Source organism: Rhinolophus sinicus, linkage group LG02, assembly GCF_036562045.2.
Source record: "Rhinolophus sinicus isolate RSC01 linkage group LG02, ASM3656204v1, whole genome shotgun sequence".
Lineage (NCBI taxonomy): Eukaryota > Metazoa > Chordata > Mammalia > Chiroptera > Rhinolophidae > Rhinolophus > Rhinolophus sinicus.
This window is the reverse complement of record NC_133752.1, coordinates 179,457,600-179,475,465: the sequence shown is the minus strand read 5'-3', so window position 1 is coordinate 179,475,465 and position 17,866 is coordinate 179,457,600. Positions and strand designations below refer to the sequence as shown.

General features: G+C 37.5%; 1 protein-coding gene across 2 annotated transcripts in view; it reads left to right on the top strand.

The window, feature by feature from the left end:
- Positions 1-10,904: 10,904 nt before the first annotated feature.
- The window catches only part of CDK17 (cyclin dependent kinase 17), an 87,129-nt gene continuing 80,167 nt past the window's right edge, over positions 10,905-17,866 (top strand). The window contains exon 1 of one of the 2 annotated variants that reach the window (XM_019732143.2): positions 10,905-11,036. The gene's annotated coding sequence lies outside the window, so the exon portion shown is untranslated. The remainder of the gene's footprint in view (positions 11,037-17,866) is intronic. The other variant, XM_019732145.2, reaches the window with a different exon arrangement.

Here is a 17,866-nt window from a genome sequence, read left to right as displayed (position 1 = left end):
AAGTGGCTTTGCCACTTGTTAATAATGTTACCTGGAATAAAGATTTTTCAAAAAAATTCATATGAAGCCCAACATTTAGATACAACATCTTTTTTATCGCTAAAAATAAATGTAATTAAATGTAGTTTAGGAAAAGTGTGTGCCTGTTGCTGGAGCCCTGATGGCCTTTGTTGGCCCCCAGTCTAATTTTCCCTTTCTGCAAGTAGGAACCCTTTAGGATGCAGCATCAGTGGGTGAAGTCAAGGGAGGTGATTTGACAGGATAAAATAAAGCAGAAGTCCTATCTAGGAAGTCAACAGTATCCAGGGGAAATGATGGCAGTATCAGTGTATTCAGACTCAGCTTGCCTGAAAATATGGTGGTTTCCAGCAACGGAGAAGAGTAATTAAATAACACATATGGCAGCTGCGTGGAGAGCAGCACAAGTGAGGAACCCCCTCCCTGCAATGACTCCTAGGCACACTTTAAAGAAGACTTTGCAGAGAGGTGGGGAAGGCCCATGAAATACAGGTTACAGCCTGTTAGGATGCCAGTAAATAGTCATGAAGACAACAGGAACAAGTGTTTATGATAACCATAAGTGAAGAGCATGATACAAAATGACCTGTACACTATTAAAACATATATGAAGATGAAATAAAGGCTAGAAAGTAATACTCCAAAATGATAAAAGTTACTGTATTGGCGTTGTAGAGTTATGGGTGATTTTCTTTATCTCTTTTCTAAACCTTTTGTAATCTTGTTATATAATAATTTTTAGAGTATTTTACCCCCCTCCCCAAAATGGGTGAAGAGAACATTTAATTAACAACTGTGTATTCTGTAAGAAAAAGAGAAAGTTCTTAAAAACCATGATAATTTTTTCTTCTGTCCTTCCTCTGTTGTCTTTTCAGTCTGTCTTCAAGCTGCTTCTCATTTCAATTAATTCTTTGTTTTGAATAAAACAGATCACTACCCTCAGGCTTAATTATGATACAATTTGAGCCTGTTGTGTTTGGCTGGCTTGGGTGTCACTTGAATGCACCATATAGACGTGCCTAAATCAGAACTGAAAGTACATGACTTGCAAAAAACGCTGAGATATCTATTTGTAAGACAGTAGAAGGTGTGAATCAGATACAAAAGGAACTTGGGGAATGAGGTTAATTTAGGTGGGAAAGTTGGAAACTTGATTCTAGGGAAAGAAATAAATTACTTCACATTTAATGCACTTATGATATAAACAAAAACGATTTCTGAAGATTATTTAAAAATAAACTTGTTAAGGATTTATAGCTTCTCTCTATTGTGAAATAAAATGTTTAACCTTTCTAATAGAAGTTTAGTACTCATATGAAGCCCAACATTTAGATATAACATCTTGACCCAACCTTAAACACTAGACGCAAATTTCATGTGACTCTACAGTCATAACTGTGTCATTAATTCTTTGAAAACAAGGGCTTAGGCAGCAACCAAATAACTAATTTAAAATTTTAGCTTTCAAAATATTGCCAGGCAGCCAAGGTTCATAAAGATGGGATGGTCCACTTACAATTTGACAGACGACTAGAGACTATTACAAAATGACCTGATTTTTTTTTTCTTTTTTTTCTTATCTATTTATCAAACCACTCCTATAAAGAGAGATACCTGCCTTTTGTCTCTATACACAATAGATTCACTGTTTTTAAAGACCGGATTACTATCAATAGCTGAATTACTATTAATACACAATATGCATTTGAAATAAATATATAAAAAGTTATAGAATTACTATTAATAAACAATTGGCATCTGAAATAAATATATCAAAAGTTATAGAAGCAGTACAGATAGCCTGCCTACCTTGCATATTCTGCCAAACACATCCCACGTGGCTAGGGATTACCAGTTAAGGTACTTCTGCATTCTCTGTAACACTCTATGCTAGACTCTTAATTAGTCACCAGTAAGTACTTCTTGACTTGCCTTTTCTAAGCAGTGTAGCCTGCCTTGATTTCCTACTCCCTCCACTTCTCCCAGCTAGAAGTCCTCTTCTTCCCCTGAGCAGTATATTCAAACTTTTATTTTATGTCCTAAGTTCTTTCTGAGTTGTTGCCAGGCCTTCTTCTCCTCTGATAGATACTAAGCCCTCTGAGGACAAAGACATTGTCTGTTATCTTTCTGTTCCTTACAGTGCCTGCTACATTGTAGACACCAAACATATATTGGTTGAAAGAATACTTGAATGAAATATTTGAAAAGTAAATATAAGAATAGGAAGACTTCTAGCTCCCAATCCTAAAACTGCTTGAGTATCTCTGATAAAATAAATTGAGGTTTATAGTTGTACTTGTAAATATAAGGTATAGAAAGTAGATAAATAATAATCTGTGCTCATGTGTTTTGTTCTTACAGGAAACTCTGGACAGAGCACAAAGTACATGTGTTTTATTCATAATAGCTACTACTGACCCTTCACGTTTTGAATGTTAAGTAATACTTATAATGAAATACAGTAGGATATATACATCAAATTTTTTTCTAAGTGGGGCTGCTAATCTTCCAACAAAAATCTTTATTTTTCTCCCTTCATTTTTTCTAAATGTTGTAGTTCCTCTCCTTGAAGACAGATTATTTCTCTTGATCATTATAAACTTAGATTTCTGCCTTTCTAGATGCATTATCATCAAAGTATTTTTCCATGACTTTTATAGTCATGGTGTGCTGGAATGGAAAGTATAACACTAACATTTATTCATCGCCTGTTAAGTGCCAACTATTGTGAGGCAGTTTTATATTTGGCGTTTCGTTGCATCCTCGTGAAAGGCCCCATGAGATGTGCCCATTTTGCATATGAAGAAAGTAAAGCTCAAGAAGATGAATCATTCTCTTTGTCTTATAACAAATAGTGGAGCTCAGATTCAAAACTAGGTTTATTTTACTTCGAATCCTATAGTCTTTACATTGCAGCATGCTAAAATTTTTGTGAACATTTATACAACATAAAGGAGGGCTGGAACATTTTACTCCATGGTGCCTAATGGTGGATAGACGTTAATGAAGGAACAAAGCATGAAGGCATACAGAGAGGTACCTACAACTTTAACAATTGGCCTATTTTAAATGATTTGAATTATCCAAACATAGGAAATACCTTTTTTAGCAGGCTATGTTGCTAAAATTTTGTTATTGTAATAAAAATATCTTTTCAACAACAAAAGTAGCCTTTGTAAAAGGCTATTACCTCTCCCACACCTATGTCTAGGTGTGGGAGAGGTAATATTGGAATATTTAGCACTTCTGATGTCTTCCAATTAAACTAGAATTTGAGGATAGGTAATTGTCATGAGTTCTGGAAAGCAATTCTAACTGTGATCTACCTAACAGCTTTGAGTGTCAGGGTGCCCAAAGAAACAGGATGTCTGGCCCCACAGCAAGCTTCTCCCTGCCTAGAGGCAAAGCACCTCTAATTGCACGGATAGCCTACATTTCAGGAGTATAAAAACAGGCAATATTTATATTCAGTAAACATATGAAATGAACAATATTTCTAACTTTTTGGATCATTTTCACATCGAGCAGGAGGAGGGATAAGGGAGCTGACATTTATTGAATTCTGCAAGCTACTTTAACAGTATGTTCTACATTTATTAGGTTGGTGCAAAAGTAAGTGAGGTTTAAAAGGTTAAAGATAATTGCAAAATCTGCAATTACTTTTGCACCAACCTAATACCAGGTCAGTATTTTATATAGGGTCAAGTAGGTTTCAAGCATGGCTCACTCATTATTGCCCACTGCTACACTCTTTTTCACTCTGCAGAGAAATCTGTCAAGAAAAATGTAACCTTTTTCATAGTTTTTATTAACCTCTTCTTTAGCCCTGAGGCTAGAAACTACCTGTGGGTTAAGTGGTGTGGCTTCTACATAGCTATACTTACAGAAAGCCTACACTTACAACACTGTTAGAAAATTCATACTTGTACAGACGGTCAGATAACAGTTTCAAATGCCATTAAACAGGATAGTGTTTGGATCACTCGCTCTCTCCTCCTCACTATTATTTACGATTAACAAACAATAAATTGCACATATTTAGAGTGTCCAATTTGATAAGTTTCTGCATATGTATATACCTAGAAACCATAACCACAATAAAGAAAAAAAGGACATATTTATCATTTCCACAAGCATCCTCATGCTTCTATTACTCTTTCCCTTCCCTAGACCTAAGCAATGACTGATCTGCCTTTTGTCACTATTGATTAGTTTGCATTTCCTATAATTTTACAAAAAATGGAACAATATAGTGGATGAACTCTTTTTTTGATCTGGCTTCTTTCACTCAGCATAATTATTTTTGGATTCATCTATGTTGTTGCATATTTCAGTTATTCATTCCTTTTTATTGCTGAGTAGTATCCCATGCTGAATATACCACAGTTTGTTTATCCATTTATTCATACGTTTGCTCCTCTTCTTGGTTCACTCTGCCCTCCTTATCAAAAGTACTTTCTGTGATTTGCAATTTCTGATTATACACTTGGCATTTCCCAGTTATAGTGGAAACATGTGATTTAGGTGAAGCAAACTCCACCCTGGCTTTAAGGATAGAGCATATGTGACCAATTACTCAATTGTCTTGGCCACAGACACAGTTCATTGATTCAAGCTGGGCTAACCAGAGCTAACATTTGGGCTACTAGGAATGTTGCTCTCTCTTTTCTGCAAGACTTGAACCAGAAGGTATAGAGCTACAGATATTGCAGCCATCGTTTGACCTAGTGGGCAGATGAGACAAGGCTACCAAAAGCAGAACCAAAAGAAGAGAAACCAAGTCCTGATGACATCATGTGGGCTGTTCGATGTCTCTGAAGCTTGAACTACCCCTGGTCTTTGAGGTTATGTAAACGACACAGCCCCGTTTTGTATAGGTTATTTGAGTTCCTGTTCATGTCACTTACAAAAGAAAAAGTTGTGACACGAGTGCTTTACATTCATCATCTCATTTAATCCTTACAACATAGCAGGTGTGCTATTATCCTAATTTTATATATGGGAAAACTCTTAGTTAACTGACCTACCGCAAGTTCACAGTGGCAAAGCCTGAACTCCCAAAAATCCAACTGATTGCAAAGCTCTCAATTTCTATACAGTACTGCTTTGGGGCTAGAACCCCGATCTGCTTAGCTTTATGGAATATTATACTTTCTTTGTATTACCTGATGTTTAATAGTATTAACATTTGTGGCTTCCTTATAGCTAAAATAAAATTACATTTATAAGACTTAATTCTTTCCTTCTTTTTTACCCCTGCTTTGTGTCCTTCTTGTCATCTTTTTCCTCTTCCTCATTTTTTATTTTTCCATTGTTAAATACCAAATATTTGCTCTAGTCGTATCAACTCTAAAATGATCCTGGGGTGATGTCTGTTTCAGCAAGGCAAAGTTAGTTTACTGAAAAATTTGCCCTTCTAATAGCTAAAGACTAGAAGGATTACATCTACAAATCAGTCTAATAAACTTCCCTAAAAACAAATCGCTGGGCCAGATTTCAAAGATGACAAAACCAGACGGCCACAGTTACTCTCTCCCTTCTCTCATTCTTTAAAAGGAGGGGAAAAAAAGTCCAACGATCATTTTGACAAGCCCCTGGGAAAATGGCTAATTGCCACATCCTCCTTCTTAAGATGTTCAAGAGGGAAAAACCTTTACTGCCCTAGCTCCCACTTTTCAACACTGTTTTCTTCTAAAAAAGGGAGGAATTTGTTAAATCTTAAATCTAGCTTCATGTTGTGCTTCATTTTTCAGAAAACCCAAATAAGTTTTAAATGTATTTTGTTTAAGAGCCCACCTCTGCTTTCTTTCAGTAGACAGAACATCAATCTAGTTAAAAGCAGTTAATAACACACGGTTTAAAAAAGAATGAGAGAAAAATGATTTAATCCTTTCTTAGTCTCTTAATAGAGCCTTGTGCGAAGCCTTCCTGGAAGCCAGGACACTAACCCTCCTTAAACACTTTGTCAGCAACTAGAGAACAAACTTCATTTTAAAGTGAAATGTTTGAAAATTATGTCTTCCCTAACTGCCAAGACTGAGTTTGGTTCTTGGATTCATTTCCCTTGTAAGGATATATGACATCACTTTCTAGAAAGCTCCTTATAATGCTCCCTGGACTCTACCAAATATCTTGGATGTTATCAAAACTTGGCAGTTAAATCCAGTACTGCAAATGTGAAAATTTAAATGTAGACAGGGAAGAAATTTCCCTCCCCGAATTTGTAACTTGTATGTCTTTAGAGACCTTCTGATAATGACTTCGAATAGATCTGGCTATGTAAAATCTCTGTGGTTAACCTTTAAAGTGATGGGCTACAGCCATATCAGTATGCAATGGTATAAAGCTGTTTTGCAAAGGTTGGGATGACACAAAATATTTATAAAATGTAAATGGTAGGGTAAGGCTAGCTGTTTTATTTTTAAAGAAGGTTAAATGAAATCCTTTGACAATACTCTTTTCTTACCTATACAGTCTACCTCATTTTATTGCGCTTCACTTAATTTCACTCCACAGGTGTTACGTTTTTTACAAATGGAAGGCAAGACCCTCCACCAGCAAAAAGATGACAACTCGCTTTATTGCTAGACTTGCTTTATTACAGTGGTCTGGAACCGAACAATATCTCAGAGGTATGCCTGTAGTTTCATTTTTACAAAATGTAAAATTATTTTACTCAAGTGATATTAGGGGGAGGATAGTTAATTGCTACCTTTAGCTTGACTTACTTCATTGTTGTTGCAACAAAAATAGATTTATTATATGGTTTGGCCTAACAAAATAGAGAATAGGGCCAGACAAAAAGTTTTTCCCAATTTGGTAAGTTAACTAATTTTTTTTGAGATTTTTTTTTACAATTATTAATGATTGGAAATGGTTCAGAAATTAAGACATATAGAAAATTGTTTTGGAAATAGGTAAAGTTATGCATTGATGCTGTATAGGGCAGTGGTCCTCAAACTTTACTGTGCAACAGAATCCTAGAGGGCTTGTTAAAACAGTTTGTTATACTCCGTCCTAGAGTTTCTGGTTCAGTTGGTCTAGGGTGGAGCACGAGAATTTTCATTTCTAAGACATTGCCAAGTGATATTGGCATAGCAAGTGATAATGCTGACCTTCGTTTGTGAACACTGATGTAGAGAACTGAAAACCAGCTTAAGTGTCTCTTTTCCATATATTATTCGGATGTGTTTCACATTTGTTTCCCAAGCTGTCACTCGCTAAGTGTGAATCACAGCAAAGACTTTCTGGCTCTATTCTCTTCTACTCTCTCTGTCCAAAGTTCAATGACCTTCAAATTCTACCCTTGAAGCGCCCCTTTTCCCAAGGCTGAAGAGCAAATTCCTGATGCTCCAAGAGAACGTTTCCCAAACTGCTCATCAGCACACGTGTCCCTCAATATTTTCATATATGTCTTGTGATAAAGCTGTTCTATGGTCCAAACATTTTGGGATACACTGGTTCAACTGGAAAAAAATATTTATAAAAACTTTTTTATCTTACATTTTTATAAAAATATATATTTTTTGTATTATAAAACTGTTTAATTTTAGAACTTCTCAGAGCTTTTAATGTGTAAATGTGCATTGTGAATTTCCAAAAGGGAGGTAAAGTACAGGGCATTTCTCAAGTGGATTTGATTGTGGAATTCTTTCTCAACTCCTCTTCCACACCAAGCACTAGGGAATATATATATATATATATATATATATATATATATATATATAATTTTTATTATATATATATTTTTTTTGGGGGGGGCTAGGGAATTTCTATTAACCACAGTCTGGGAAATGCTCTTATTTTATAATTTAACTTTATTTTACAAAGTTGAAAAAAAAGTCTATATTACAACCTCTGGAAAAGGTCAATTGACATGCAAAAGGCATGATGTATGAATGTTAAATCAATTTATAAAAGTAATTAAGTACAGGCACTCATCCATTATTTTGATTGTATGAGACTTTTCCTTTTTTCTTTCCTTTTTTTTTATTGTGATAAGGATGGATAACGTAAGCTCTACCCTCCTAATTTTTAAGTGTACAGTACAGTGCTGGTAACTATTGGCACAATGTTGCACAGCAGATCTCTAGAACTTACTCGTCTTGCATGACTGAAATCTTAATACCTGTTGAACAGCAATTCCTCATTCTCCCATCCGACAGCCCCTGATAATCACACGTCTACTTTCTACTTCTGCCTTGGGCTATTTGGGATACTCCATATAAACAGAATCGTGCAGTATTTGTCCTTCTGTGATGGGCTTACTTCACTTAGCATAATATTCTCAATGTTCATCCAGGTTGTCACACCACTTCTTTCTTGTGGTTGAGTAATATTCCATTGTATGAATACACCACATTTTCTTTTTTCATGTGATCTTTTCTTGATCAAATAATTTACTGAGTGATATAAAGAAAGAATCCATGGTTCCTAGCTTCCGTTGATCATCAGGCTTTTCTTGCTCTCACCACCTAAAATATCCCTATTTCTCCCTCCTTCCAATTTTTTTTCCATTACTGTTCCTTTTTTTTGTTTCTCATGATTATAAGTTATCTTATTAATTCCTTAAGTGATTTATATGTTTATTACGTTTCTACCACTAGAAAACAGCTCCTTATCTGTCTGGTTCACTTCTATATCTTCAGTGCCTAGAACAGTGTTTGGCATATCATGTGCAGTCAAATATTTTTTGATGGAAAGAATAAATAGATCAATAAGGTAATCATCTCAGTTCTAACTATGAAATCTTTATTATAGTAATAAAAGATATAGCAAGAGGAAAGGGTGCGCTTTAGCAGCTTTAGATGAGGCAATTAGAATAATCTTGATTTCTAATGGACAAATTCCAATCTAATGGTATGAAGGGGGAATTATTGATGTGAAACTCAGGATGCCATTTTGTAGGCACAGTTTTATTATGATTTTTAATATTTACTAAGGGATCAAAAAGACACACGATTATTTTTTAAATGAGGCAAGCATATGAAAAATACTTGGCATACATGCAGATCTTGTGTAAATATCAATTTTTCTATCTCTCTAACTTTAAAAAACCTCTGAAAAGGATGCTTCTGCTTGCTATATTATAAACTTCTTTGACTTGGACAAACCTAAAAAGCATCATTAACAGTGCTTTTTAAAAAAGCACACTTGTTCTAGTAAAAGAAAGCTCGTGTTATATATTTGCATTTTGTATGATAATCAAGTGTTAAATATGTGTAGAGCATAAATGTTGCTAATTTATGGATCCTGGTAATTTCAGAGGCAGGGGAGAAAGCTGAAATATATAATTGTTGGATATTACAGTAGATTCAACTTTGCCCAACAAAATAAAAGAAAGTCACAAAACATTATTTTTAGGGGGCAAGGATTCATCCAGGAATCCAAGAAGATAATCGTCAGGTCTTCAGGATATAACGTGATTTGAAATTGCATTAAAAATTTATTGTCTGTTTCCTGGTATTAAAATGGAAAAATATTTATATCTCACTTCACCAGGCCTTTCATGTGGTTAAATTTTTTTTTTCTTGTTTAGGTTGTCTATATCCGGTCTCTGGTCTCTTCTTTTCAATCTTCTCATTATCTCCCTCTGGGCGTTTATGTTTGTTTTTACTTTATGCTTTTATCCTTATTAGTGGAAAAAAGTGGGTCAGTACTACTTCAGTTTGTCTTCACTTTCACCTTTCTGTTCATTCCTGAACTAGCTTTTAGCCTCTGGAAAAGAAGAAAGTAAAAACGTTCACAGAAACTGGGCCAACCTCTCTGCAGCCCTCCTCCTTGAAGAAAACAAAACCTAAGCAACTGCGACAGTAGTTCCTCTCTGTTCTCACAGCATTTTGTATTTCCTTTCTCATAAAGCTCAGATTTTTATTATAATTGTTCATTGAATATCTTTCATCCCAGCTAGACTCTCAGGCCTTTGAGGACCTAGTATATTGCCAAGAATATAACATAAAGAAATTTGTAGTTTAAATGAATAAATGCTGCGTGCGGGAAAGACTGCTGCACTGGTACCCCACTGCCCACACACAATAAAGTTGGAAACTTGCAGCAATCAGTATACTCAAGTGTGGGTCCTTTGACATCAACGCCAGAAAACCAGCGAACTGTGGCATTGGTATCTTGATTACATAATTACTAGAATTTAAGCAAGAATTTTTGTTTTGTTTGGGGGTAGGTGGGGAGATGATGAACGGGCTGACTTAGATAATTTCTTGCCCAGATGCTGTGGACAGACACTGCCTAAACTTCTCACTCCTGTAGGGTCTTCTCACCCCTCCCACCCTCCTCTGACCGCTTTAAAATACAGGCAGAGTCGACTAAGGCCCCCACCTCGGGGCGGGGGTTTCCCGGGGATACCCCGCCCCGCCCTCTAGGCCCCGCCCCCTCCGCTGCCGCCGGCAGGGGTCGCGCTGCCCCCAGCTTGCCGCTCAGGCGGGGGTGGGGAAGGCTTCGGCGGCCGGTCGGTTTTCTCCGCCGCCGCTGGTTGGATCGTTTCAATAAAAGTCTTTTTTCTCTCTCGCTCTCTCTCCTCCGGGGAACAGGCGGAGGCGTCAGTCTGCAGCCGCCGAGTGAGAAAGCGACGTACACGCAGCGAGCGAAAGCGGCCGCCCGCGGTCTCTTCAGCTTCTCGCCGTCCGGCCCCAGAGAGGAAGGAGTCCGCGTTCGGCCGGGCAGCCTCAAGCAGGCGTCGGCGCCTCCCTGCCCGCCTCGCTCCCGCCCGGGCTCCTCCGAGGGGATTAGTGGGACGCCCGCGCGGCTCGGCGGCACGGGAGCCATGTTGACCCGGGGGCTTGGCAACGCGTAAGGGACCCCGCGGCCCCTCCCGGAGGCTCCGGACCCTCGGCGAGAGCCGGAAGGCGGCTGCGGCGGCGGAGGCCTGCCCCTCGGAGGCGCCTCGATCTGCCAGCTGCTGGGACCCGGACCTGCATCCGGTCGCCGCGGGCGTCGGCGGAGCAGCTTTCCCTCGGCGCCGCGCCTCGCCTCGCTGCGGGACGCGGCCCCCGCACTTGCTGGTGAGTTGGCTGCGGGCGTCGGCGCGGCGCTTTCCCTGATGCCCCGCTGACCCCGGGCTGGGAGGGGCCGGAGGGAGCTTGGGACGGAGGGTCGGGGCGGGCGGCTGGTGGGGGCGCGGGAGGCTCAGGCCCGGCCGGGAAGTTGAGAAAGGGAGGCGCGGCTCAGGGGGCTCGCGTGTGCTTGTCGCCCCTCGGGTCCAGCGAGGACGTGGGGTCGTCAGGGCATTTCCGGGGGTGGGGTGGGGTGTGGGTGTCTGTGGGATCCTTCGCGGGAGGCGCCTGCAGCTGCCGCCGCCTCCGGTGCTTGCTGCCGCTTTGGTCTCCGGGGGAGGCCGGTCTCCCCGCGAGGCCGAGGAGGGGGAGAGCCTGAAAGTCCCCCACGACACAAAGGTCTCTCGGCGGGGGTGGAGCTGCAGGCGCGGGCGGCGCAGCTCGGAGGGAAAGGAAAGGACGCGGGTCCGCCGGAGGTGGGCAAGGGGGCGGCGGCCGCGCCGCTTCTAGCTCCTTGGAGACGCCGAGGGTGTGCGCGGGTGGGGCGCGCGGAGGAGGGGGAGGAGCAGCCCTCGCGTGGGGCTCGGGCGGAGACAAAGATGGGGGCAACCTCCTTCTGGCGGGTCACACCCATGAGTGTTGGTCTAGAGCAGAGGTGGAAGCACTGTGGGAAACCCTAGGAACCCATGGGGAAGGGGAGATGGGGGGCTGCCAAGTATTGTCTCCGTCGCAGTCGCTTTTCTCATCGTTTTTGTGCCGCATGCTTTTGCTCCCCAACTCAGCTGAATAGCTCCAGATTGCCTCCCTCTCATCACCCCCTCACTGCCACATTGACTCTCCTGTGGTTTTCCCCTCGTTCTCCCCCTACTTTTCACCCACTCCTTTTCGGGTAAGCAGTATTTTTGCCTTCTGCTGAAGAACGTTTGCTAATGACAGGATGCCTGAGCTAGTTCTGACCCTGAACTGCCTTGAACTCTTCTCTCTTCCTCCTACCCTTTCCTTTCTGGGATCTTATAATGTCACATGGCCATTAACAATTAGCTTTTCTTCTGCAGAAAGGGCAAAAGCGTTTCGCTGAAATCTGTGGCTCTCGTCCTGTATGTACATTATTAATATGTCCACCAAAAGATACGACGTTGGTCATGGCTTATCGCCTCTTTAGTTAGCCAAATTAATTTTCTAGATTCAAAAGTGGCCAATTTTATCTGGAGTTTTGGCTATTTCTAGGGTCAGCAAAGTGTATTCCTAGCAGTCAGACCTTCTGTCACTTATCAGGAAATGCTTGACTTAAAGACGGACAATTCTTTCCTCAAAGTTTGCTGATTCTTGAAGGATTTAAGAGGCGCTTGTGTAAGGAGGTTAGAGTAACAAATCTGAATTACTGTATTTTTGACTTGTTTTGTTAACCATTGGGCAGAAAAAATGAATGGGATCTTAAGATCTTTGAGGCCTTGAGTAGAGGAAATCCTCCCTTGAAGCTAGAAATAAGGTTCAACCAAATTTTAAGAAAAAAATTAGTCGTCTTATCACAGGTTTTGTTCTTTTATGAGACTAAGTAGTGGGCTTATTAAATGTTGGGATGTTGTTTTGTTAATGAAGTCATTTTGGTCTTTGTAGTTCTAACATCTGTAATTCTAAGATTGTTCCATAAACAACATTTAGAACAAAAGAAAAAACTGGCTACATTTAAGGAATATTCGTGTTTTTATGTTATGACAGAGAATATTGGAGTATAAAAAGTGCTATCCTTTTATCTGGTAAACTATCTTATGGGCCAGAAACACCAACAATTTAAGTGCTGGGCCTCATAGAAAATAGCTGAGTCTTTGAATTTAAGCTGTTTTAAAATTACTATGCAAATATATTGTTACTATTTTTTACAGCGAAAATAAAAACACATTGAAATATGAATGCAAAGAAAATATAAGTAAAGCCTGTTTGATGTAGGGATGTTACTGTTGATATTGTGTATAAGGACAGTCATATCTTGTTGCCTGCTACCATTAAAATGTTGACTGTAAAAATTGTTAAAGGGGTTTAGGAATCAGTGTCTAAGCTGTGGACTTCCTACACACACTGCCCACCTCCTCCCCCCCCCTTAACATAGTTTGGATGTCTTTGTGAAATTAACAGGTCATACTAATAATCGATGTTTTATATAACATTTAGCAAAAGGCCATATTGAGAATATTGATTTTTTTGCATATTTATTAGTGTCTAATTAGATAATCGAAGTTTAATTCTCACTGGAAGGAAATCTACCAAAAAGTAAAAGATTTCTGGATGGTGGGATTTATGGGCAAATAAAAATACATTTCTGATTTTTCACATTTTCACAATACTTTTATAAATCAGGAAGAAAAGTATATGAAGAATTGAAGTCTTGTTAATATCCTAATTGGCCTGGTACTAAAGAAGCTTCTATAAAATGTGTAATTTATTGGCATCCTTGGATTCAGTTACAAAAAAGTATCTTTTAATGTTAGGTATTTGAAACAGTGCACCCAGCCAAATGTACTCTGGTTACCAGTAGGAAAAAGAGATAGTATAGTAAGGAAAGATGAAATTGGAAGAACACATACAATATATGGTAAAATTTGTAAACTCGTGTTCTAATAAGTCATTGGTTTTACCAAAAAACAGGAAAATTAAATTTTATTTTCTTTGTAGCACAGAATAGCTGTGTTGACCAAGCAGATTTTAATGTATATATTTGTTGATATTTTTAGTTTTCAGATATTGGTTCAGTCCTACAATTATGGTGGAAAGAGATATTATATAAAATATTTTATTCTGTCAAGGCTTTTGTTTTTTCCCTAATTTTCAGCAATAGTTACCTCTTTCCCTTTACTGGTGAAATAGTACTAATTAAAAAACTGCAAATATTTCATTGAGAACAATGGAAGCTATAATGGCAACAGAGGTAGATATTCAAAAGTGTGAAGATGATGGTGGTGTCCCTTAATATTAAAACAAAAAAATCTGAACACAAAATCTTTGCCCTGGTATTTTCTTCATTATTGTCTAATGCTGAATATTTATAAGGCACTACATTTTGAATCATTATTACTGATCTCTAGTCTTTATAAAAATTACAGCATCATGTTATGTCATTCTTTTATATAGCTTTTATACTTCCATTGTGGACATTTACTTCATGAATTTATTGCTGTATTGTAAAAAAAAAAAAAAGGACATGCCAAATCCAGCTTGTTTATGAAAATATTCTTTAGAGTATTTTATCTGTTTTAAAAATTGCCTCCTTTCATGCATGCGAAGGAAGAATAATTTTATATCCTTTGAATTTTGACTAATTTTTGCTCAAATTTTTACATGGATTAAGTTATTTAAAGTGCATTTTATGAATCGGTTATGACATTTTGCATTTTAAATGATGAAGGTAAAAAATAGGTTTATGACATTTAAAAATGAGGTTTATTTACTATTTGTGAGGTAAAAAACTGCCTACAATGGAAAACCTGGTATAGCTTACTAGCATTCAACCTATAATGTTGGTAATTTATTTGAACTGTTTGGAAGAGGACCTATTAGACTGGCTTATTTTTAAAAAAAAATAAATTTCTAAGAGATACTTACAATTTAAGCCAAGAATGCTTCCTGTCATTAGTGGATTCTTTGTCATTATTTTGCTTCCAATCTTTTTTAGTTGGTAATTACTTTGATATCTGCAAAATATTGACCTGGAAAGAGGCATTGCCAAGGGCCAGAAAGATGTATTGAATACATCTGACTGTAGCTTACCTTTTCTAGCCTGTTTTCTTTCCTCTCTGTGTTGGCCAACTTGGAAAATCAATGGACATCTACCAGTGAATCTAATTGGTGGAGTGCTACTATAAATAATCTTATATTCTGCAGTAACATATACTGAATACTGTATTTGAGGTGGTAGATGTACAGATCCATAGCATATTGCAGTGATCGAAAATTATCTTGCTTTCCAAAGTCTCCTTTTTAAAATATATTTTGGTATAAGCTATGTGAAAGAATCTTAATACCTCTTCTGCAAGGTACTGGGCCAAGTGTTAACTTGTTAAATCCTCACAATAATTCCATCCTATAGATATTGCGCCTGTTTTTTAAATAAGGAAACGGAGACCTTATTTTAAGTAATTGATTTTCTCCAGGGTCCTACCTCTATAGTGAAGATTCCTGTTTAGGCATTGAAACCACTACCGTATAGTGAGTGCTTCCATGGGGGATGTGATGTTAAAGTCAGTGTTGAGTGTCTGCTGTAGAGAGATCTAAAAAGTGGTGAATTAAAACGTTTATCAAAATTAGATTTAAATTCCATTGGGTTAGTTTACTTCATAAAAAAATGGACCTATACAAAATGTTTAAGGGAGGACATTTTTATAGCTGAATTAAAATCAAGATGCTAAAAAGATATTTACAATATTTGTAGATTTATTTTTAATCATGGGTTTATCAATTAGAGTTCTTTGGACATAAAGTAAAATGAATATGGGTGCTGGAAAGCAAAAAAAAAAAATACATATATATAGCTGGCCTTGTGATACAAGTATATTTACTTTCATTTTTACTTGTATGTTTATTTTTGTTCTACATGTGTTAAAATTATGTTGAATTATTTGAACATATGCCATAAAAGGGAAGACAGCCCACTTGCATGCTGTGTAGGTTGCTTCAGTATTGGGTGAAAATTTTGCCTTAAGGTAGATAAATTTTATGTCTGTATGTCTATACGCATACAATTGCCTATTGATTTTTGGTTTTGGTATTGCTTATTTTAATTAAGTAAAGTGTAAATTTTGGTCTTGTGTTTTTATTGATATGTGGCTATATACCACTGAAAAATGAAAATATCAGACCAGGTTGTACTTTTTTGGTCATAACTTTTTATATTGAAAACTGACTTTTATGATATAAAAATTGCAAATTAGTATTGTTAATATATACTTTATCTCCTATTCATATTTAAAGAACAGAATATTTTATTGACTTGACCTGACAGCAGTCCATTGAAGTGAAAAAGAATGAAAGATTTGCTTTCTTTTATTTTGTTGCCATAAAAGTTAATTTAAAAAAGTTTGTCAGGCTTTTAATAGCACATTTTTTTTGTGTGCCCTAGTTTCCTTTTATGCCCTAGTTAATGTAAATACTTTCAAGAATACTCTAAATTTTGTATGCATATTTGTAAAGAAGGGGAAAAGGACCCAAGAATAATTTTTCTTTCACTGTATTCCAGGTTAGTTACTAACTCACTTTATTCTTGTCAAATATATATTGTAATACTGCTATTCTTACAATTGATGGTTAATTATTAGTGTGTGTTAATGTTAAATACAATACTAACCAAGTTTGGTAAAAATTGATAATATTTGTGAAAAATTATCAGTTAACATTGGGCCTCTTAACACTCCAATTAGAGGCATTATCCTTTAAATTAGTTAATGTGTATTTTTAAGTGTTGCTTTTAAAATAGACTTTTTTCCAAGTGTAGCATAATTCCAGATTTTTATAATTATTGATTTGTACTGCTATTTCTGGTGGGAAGAGAGCTTTTCTTTGATTTTTGAAGTAAATTTTGGATTCCTTAAGCAGACTTTAGCCCCTTGAGCCTGTCTTATTGAATTGTTTTTCAGAAATGATCCTTTATTTATGGCTTTATTTTACTTAATAAATTTGATTTTCCAATTAATTCAAGGATGTAAGTAAGTACTTTTAAGACATTTGTTGTGTCTAGGTATTGTGTTAGTCATTATATATGTTATAAAAATATACTGTGTTGCTATTGTAACGTGAAATGACAGTATTGGTTGTCTGGAATGTTCTGTGGTTGGCCCTCTTCTCATGTTTTACGTGTTCCTTGGATAGTCTCGTTCATATTTAGTGCTTTGTTTTTATCATCTACATGCTGATGATCTCCTCATCTTTATTTCGAACCTAGACCTCTTTTCTGAGTTCCTTCCTAGCTGCTTCCCAGATACTGCTTCTTAGTGCTCCCTTACTGGAGCCAAACTCTTTACTATCCCTGCCTCCATTCCCAGTCACAGTCAATAAACCACCGTCAGCTTAGTTACTGAAGCCAAAACATTTTGCAGTTCTTATGTTTTTCTATGTTCCCCTCCCTTAGTCCAGTCACACCAAATCCTGTTAATTTTATTTCCTAAATATCTTCTAGATTTCCCTTTCTGTTGTCATTTTCATATGTCAGGATTTTGGAATGCCTCGTCTGAATTACCACTTCCAATTTGCCCCATTTTAATCTAAAATTATATATTATTTCTTCATATACGTGTCTTTTTATCCCTTTGTCCTCCCTTTCCTTTCCTTCCTTTTTCCCTTCAGAATACCCATCCATCCATCCATCCATCCATCCATCCATCCATCCATCCATGTCTGAAGTATCTTACCTGCTTGGGACACCAAGATGAGGAGACTGTTGTGTTGATAGTGCAGTGCTGTGACACTTGGAGAGAAATTCTCATTTTTCAGGATAATTGTCATTTCCTCTGAAGTCTTCTTTGACCCATTCTGCCAAAGTTATAGTGATTCTGCTTTAGCATTTATGTCTACTGTAGTATTAGGTTGGTGCACAAGTAATTGTGGCTTTTGCAATTTTTAACCTTTTAAACCCCAGTTACTTTTGCACCAACCTAATACTTAACACATTGTATAGTAATTATTTACAAATCTCTTCCATCTTTATGGGCTTTGTGCTTCAGAAGGACAGTGCTTTTTAAATTTCTGAATTCCCCCCAAATTATTTATTGTTTAATTGAATGGATAGATTGATGAGATTAGGGGAACAACACTGAATTAGTAAATTAGGGTCATGGCCTAGAAAGAGCCAACTA